The sequence below is a fragment of the Oreochromis aureus genome, linkage group 17 (assembly GCF_013358895.1).
Source record: "Oreochromis aureus strain Israel breed Guangdong linkage group 17, ZZ_aureus, whole genome shotgun sequence".
Taxonomy (NCBI): domain Eukaryota; kingdom Metazoa; phylum Chordata; class Actinopteri; order Cichliformes; family Cichlidae; genus Oreochromis; species Oreochromis aureus.
Window position 1 is genome coordinate 37,527,810 of NC_052958.1, and position 6,039 is coordinate 37,533,848.

Sequence of the window (6,039 nt, forward strand, 5' to 3'; positions counted from 1 at the left end):
ACATCTACTACCACTGCTACACATATGATATCCAGTTATACATCTCTTTTAAACCCCAAGATGTTTCTAAGCTGCAGATATGAGTGCTTAGAATCCATTAAAGGTTGGATGGCTGACAACTTCCTCCAACTTAATGAAGAAAAGACTGAAGTCCTTGTATGTGCTCCTGACAGACATGTTCGTAAGATAATGAATGCTCTTGGTCCTCTTTCAACATTTGTGAAATCGTCTATCAGGAACCTAGGGGTAATTTTTGACCTGGCTCTCATTTTGGATGTTCACGTTAAATCTCTGGTTCGGTCCTGCTTTTATCATTTAAGAAACATTTCTAAATTAAGCCCTATTGTATCTCGTACTGAACTGGAGATTGTTGTACATGCATTCATTTCATCACGATTGGATTACTGTAATTCCCTGTTTACATGCCTAAGCAAGGGTTCCCTGGAGCGTCTGCAGATTGTCCAAAATGCTGCAGCAAGGCTTCTGACCAAAACATCTAAGTACTCTCATGTGACACCGTTGCTAACACAGCTGCATTGGCTCCCCATCAAATTCAGAGTCCATTTTAAGATTCTGGTCAGAACCAGAATCTTAAAATGGACAAGCGCCAGCCTACGATCGTGCGATCGTGGCTCAGGGGTTGGGAGTTCGCCTTGTAATCGGAAGGTTGCTGGTTTGAGCCCCGGTCGTTGTGTCCTTGGGCAAGACACTTCACCCGTTGCCTACTGGTGGTGATCAGAGGGACCGGTGGCGGCAGTGTCGCTAGGGTGGCTGTGGCTACAATGTAGCTTGCCATCACCAGTGTGTGAATGGGTGGATGACTGGATGTGTAAAGCACCTTGGGGTCCTTAGGGACTAAGTAAAGTGCTATACAAATACAGACCATTTACTTCGTTGAACTTTTACAGCCTTATGTCCCCAGCAGGTCTCTGAGGTCATGTGATCAGGGCCTACTGGTTATTCAGCATACAAGGCTGAGAACTAAGGGAGACAGTTTTTGCCACTGTGGCCCCCAGACTGTGGAACTCTCTCCCACTGAGCTGAAGATCTGTGGACTCAGCAGTCTCTTTAAAAAAAAAAAAAAACTACTAAAAACATCTTTTTAGAATTGCATTTTGTTAACTTCTGTCTTTGTTTTATACTTTGTCATCCCTTTGTGAAGCATTTTGTGATCTTTTTATCTTTTGTGGAGATTCAGAAGTTCTTTTATTGCTGCCATATAACCTGCATTATTATAATTGCATTAATAACATGTTTTACAGCATTATTTGATTAGTAATATTCCTTACAGGGTTCATATTGCATTGAATATGTTTGTCATCACATTCATTCTATACACAATGCATAACTGTGCTTGTTTAGAGTTGATGTTCCATCCAAGAGGGTTTTAAGCTTCACTGGTGAGAGTGTCCAGGTGATACATGTTGAGGGAGGATGAGAACATAGCAGGTTGATTGCATGCATGCTTACAATACATAAATCTAGCAACAGGCCTGAGCGAAGGCCCAAGTGTCTTTGACCTTTTTGTAACCGGCTGCCCTTTTACCTACTTGGTAACAGATGACTGGAGGCGATAACCAGCCCTCAGACACCCTGAAGGCTTAAGACTATGACTTTGCATGGAAAGTGTTATAGAAAAGATAAGTTACATGTCTGTTTATAGTTATTAGAGATGTACAAGATGTACCCTTGTCTGTAAACAATGACTGTACATAATGTATTTTTGACCTGTATTTGACGCCATGGGGGGGCGGATACCCCATTGCTTTAAAAGTGTTCTCCACATGTATTTTTAGGAGAGAGAGAGAAGACTCATGCTGTAATTTTTGTTCTGTATTAATAAACTCACCATTTGATTGCACTTTTCTGGGGCCTCCGTGGTTTGTTTCACTGCTCTACATTGATCGATTTCGCGACACTTTCTAGATGGTATATATAGTGGTATATAAATAAAATGTTACTTACTTACATTCTCCATCGACACAAACAGTCCCAGCAAAGACGTACGTACACACACAATATCAGTAAAAGGTCAGAACTCTGGTATTAAAAACATTTCATTCCAATGATTAAATTCTCATTCGACTTTTTTAATTATATTTTTATTAGACCAATGTTTGATTATATTTTGATTAAATTTAAGCAGCTTAAGTACAGGGAGTGCAGAATTATTAGGCAAGTTGTATTTTTGAGGAATAATTTTATTATTGAACAACAACCATGTTCTCAATGAACCCAAAAAACTCATTAATATCAAAGCTGAATGTTTTTGGAAGTAGTTTTTAGTTTGTTTTAGTTTTAGCTATTTTAGGGGATATCTGTGTGTGCAGGTGACTATTACTGTGCATAATTATTAGGCAACTTAACAAAAACAAATATATACCCATTTCAATTATTTATTTTTACCAGTGAAACCAATATAACATCTCCACATTCACAAATATACATTTCTGACATTCAAAACAAAACAAAAACAAATCAGCGACCAATATAGCCACCTTTCTTTGCAAGGACACTCAAAAGCCTGCCATCCATGGATTCTGTCAGTGTTTTGATCTGTTCACCATCAACATTATGCAGCAGCAACCACAGCCTCCCAGACACTGTTCAGAGAGGTGTACTGTTTTCCCTCCTTGTAAATCTCACATTTGATGATGGACCACAGGTTCTCAATGGGGTTCAGATCAGGTGAACAAGGAGGCCATGTCATTAGTTTTTCTTCTTTTATACCCTTTCTTGCCAGCCACGCTGTGGAGTACTTGGACGCGTGCGTGATGGAGCATTGTCCTGCATGAAAATCATGTTTTCTTGAAGGATGCAGACTTCTTCCTGTACCACTGCTTGAAGAAGGTGTCTTCCAGAAACTGGCAGTAGGACTGGGAGTTGAGCTTGACTCCATCCTCAACCCGAAAAGGCCCCACAAGCTCATCTTTGATGATACCAGCCCAAAGCAGTACTCCACCTCCACCTTGCTGGCGTCTGAGTCGGACTGGAGCTCTCTGCCCTTTACCAATCCAGCCACGGGCCCATCCATCTGGCCCATCAAGACTCACTCTCATTTCATCAGTCCATAAAACCTTAGAAAAATCAGTCTTGAGATATTTCTTGGCCCAGTCTTGACGTTTCAGCTTGTGTGTCTTGTTCAGTGGTGGTCGTCTTTTTCAGCCTTTCTTACCTCGGCCATGTCTCTGAGTATTGCACACCTTGTGCTTTTGGGCACTCCAGTGATGCTGCAGCTCTGAAATATGGCCAAACTGGTGGCAAGTGGCATCTTGGCAGCTGCACGCTTGACTTTTCTCAGTTCATGGGCAGTTATTTTGCACCTTGGTTTTTCCACACGCTTCTTGCGACCCTGTTGACTATTTTGAATGAAACGCTTGATTGTTCGATGATCACGCTTCAGAAGCTTTGCAATTTTAAGACTGCTGCATCCCTCTGCAAGATATCTCACTATTTTTGACTTTTCTGAGCCTGTCAAGTCCTTCTTTTGACCCATTTTGCCAAAGGAAAAGAAGTTGCCTAATAATTATGCACACCTGATATAGGGTGTTGATGTCATTAGACCACACCCCTTCCCATTACAGAGATGCACATCACCTAATATGCTTAATTGGTAGTAGGCTTTCGAGCCTATACAGCTTGGAGTAAGACAACATGCATGAAGAGGATGATGTGGACAAAATACTCATTTGCCTAATAATTCTGCACTCCCTGTATTAGCATAATCACACACAGAAACTCTCCATAGCACTCACTTTAATCATAAAAGGGTGGCTTTTAAGACCTTTTACATCTTAAGTCGGGGGGACAATTTCTTTTAATCCCACCTCTTGAAACTTAACTTTGTGATGTTCAAATGTTGCATGACAATACTGGTAGTTTTGTTCTGGATAAAAAGGTTAGCTTGTAGTACTGTGGTGATTTCAGAGTGAAGCCCTGTGTTGGTTTGGTGCTCATGGTAAGTGTCAGATTACATCAAATATAGGAGATTAATTTGCATTTAAGATGATGATGCTACATTAACTGAATTGCACCTTTACACCAGCTGTATACAGAAAACCTACTGGAGCTCAAAATAGAAATGATTATGAGTCATGATTCTTTTCCCTATGTTGAGCGACTAGGGTTTTAGGGTTCCCCCATGTGCCCGATCTTAATTTAAAGTCACCCTCTACAATGTCAATTTGAATAACATTTTTATTCTTATGTACTAATATTATTTTATTATAATATTAATATAGCACAAGGCTAAGTTACCCTTGCATAAAAACAGCTGGTAGTAAAACCATCTTTCAAGGAGCAAAGAGCAAACTTACTTTCTTACTTTGAGTACATTTCAGAGCCGGTACTTTTTTTTACTTTTACTTGTGTTTAAAAAAAGAAAAGCATTGATTCAACTTCTTTTCACAGTAACTTTACTTCTACTTAAGTAAAGAATGTCTGTACTTTTGCCACCTCTGCTTAGGACATTATCACAATTAAAATTTTTAATCTTAAAAATTTCAGTTCTTTGGACTTATGTACAACTGCTAAGCTGAAGATAATAAAACATAATGTTCACTTAGGCTTCACTGTGGCTCTGTGTCATTGAAACAGTACATTGATACAATGGCGCCATCTCCTAAAAATGTTGCACATACAGCATTGTCTCAGAGCTCTCCTCAGAAGTACTTCTTCAGCGCATACACAGGTTGGAAGAAATATGTGAACAATTTGGAATTTCTGAATTTATAACTAAAAACGTGGTCCATCTTCACAAAGTATAAATAAACTCAATCTGACTAAACTAATGCAAATATTGAAACTTTTCAGATCTTTATTGAAAACAGTGAGCAATCCCTTACGTACTGTAAGGGATTGCTCACTGTTTGGGATGCACCTGAGTGGTGCATTCAATTGTTAACTTCAGTGTTTACTTCCTCCAAAGCACCTTCCTCTGTGTATCTCTTAAAATCCCATTCCCTCAAAACTGCTCAAAGAAGTCCTACTATTCCCCAAAAGTTGACTCTGTTCATCCGGACGTAGCGTTTTTAGTGGGAGAAGCGTTTCGCCACTCATCCAAGTGACTGAAGACGTCACTTAGATGAAGTCTCTTTAAAGAGAGGACTTTCTTCCCAGCATTGTCAAATGCTTGCTTGGCATTGGTAGAGGGATAATATTGTATAGTCTTTATTTTACAATATAAAGCACCTAGAGCAAACTGCTGTGGTGAATTGGCACTTTATAAATGAAACAATTTTACAATCAATGCAAAAGATTATTGTGTTGATCCATTTGCAAAAACACAAATTGAGTAAATTCAGGACGACTCTTGTTGAGAGTAAGTATTCTGTAAAGATCACAACAGAAGCACAATGTGTAGTCCTGAAACAGTCCCCCCCAAAGGACAGCAGGAGAATCTGTAGAACAAAAAAACTGAAGCAGGACAGAATGAAAATCCAGAATCAAAAATGAATCCAAACATCCCAAAAGTACTGTTTACCCCAAAGTTTTGCTGATGTTCCCTAAACCCTGCTTATCACTGACGACTCTCTTATTCAGCTACAGAAAACATGAATGAGGTTGTGGTTGTTACTGATGTCAAAAGTCAAGTGTTTTTGTGTTATTAGTTTAGTTGTTTAACTGTAATTTTTTTAAAGTCACATTTTAAAGTCTAAAATTCTTTATAGCAGGACTAACTGCACTATTTCAGCAGGTTATTTAACAACACACCAGAAATGTTGGTTTAGTAACGGTAAAGAGTAAAAATAGTAAAGAAAAAACTGATGCTATTGCGTGAACATCCATGGTTTTCTTAAATCAGTTTTTTAAAAAAAACCTCAGAAAAACAAATCCAACATGACCAAAAACTAGGGATGCACCGATACCGATACTGGTATCGGGTATCGGGGCCGATACTGTAAAATGTGTGCGTACTCGTACTCGTAAAAGTTAACCGATACCATGAACCGATACTAATGTAGCCCGGAAGGGAATTTGGGAGTGGATACTCATAATTCCCATGGACTTAAACGCCACGGTAACATAAGGTGTTCACAG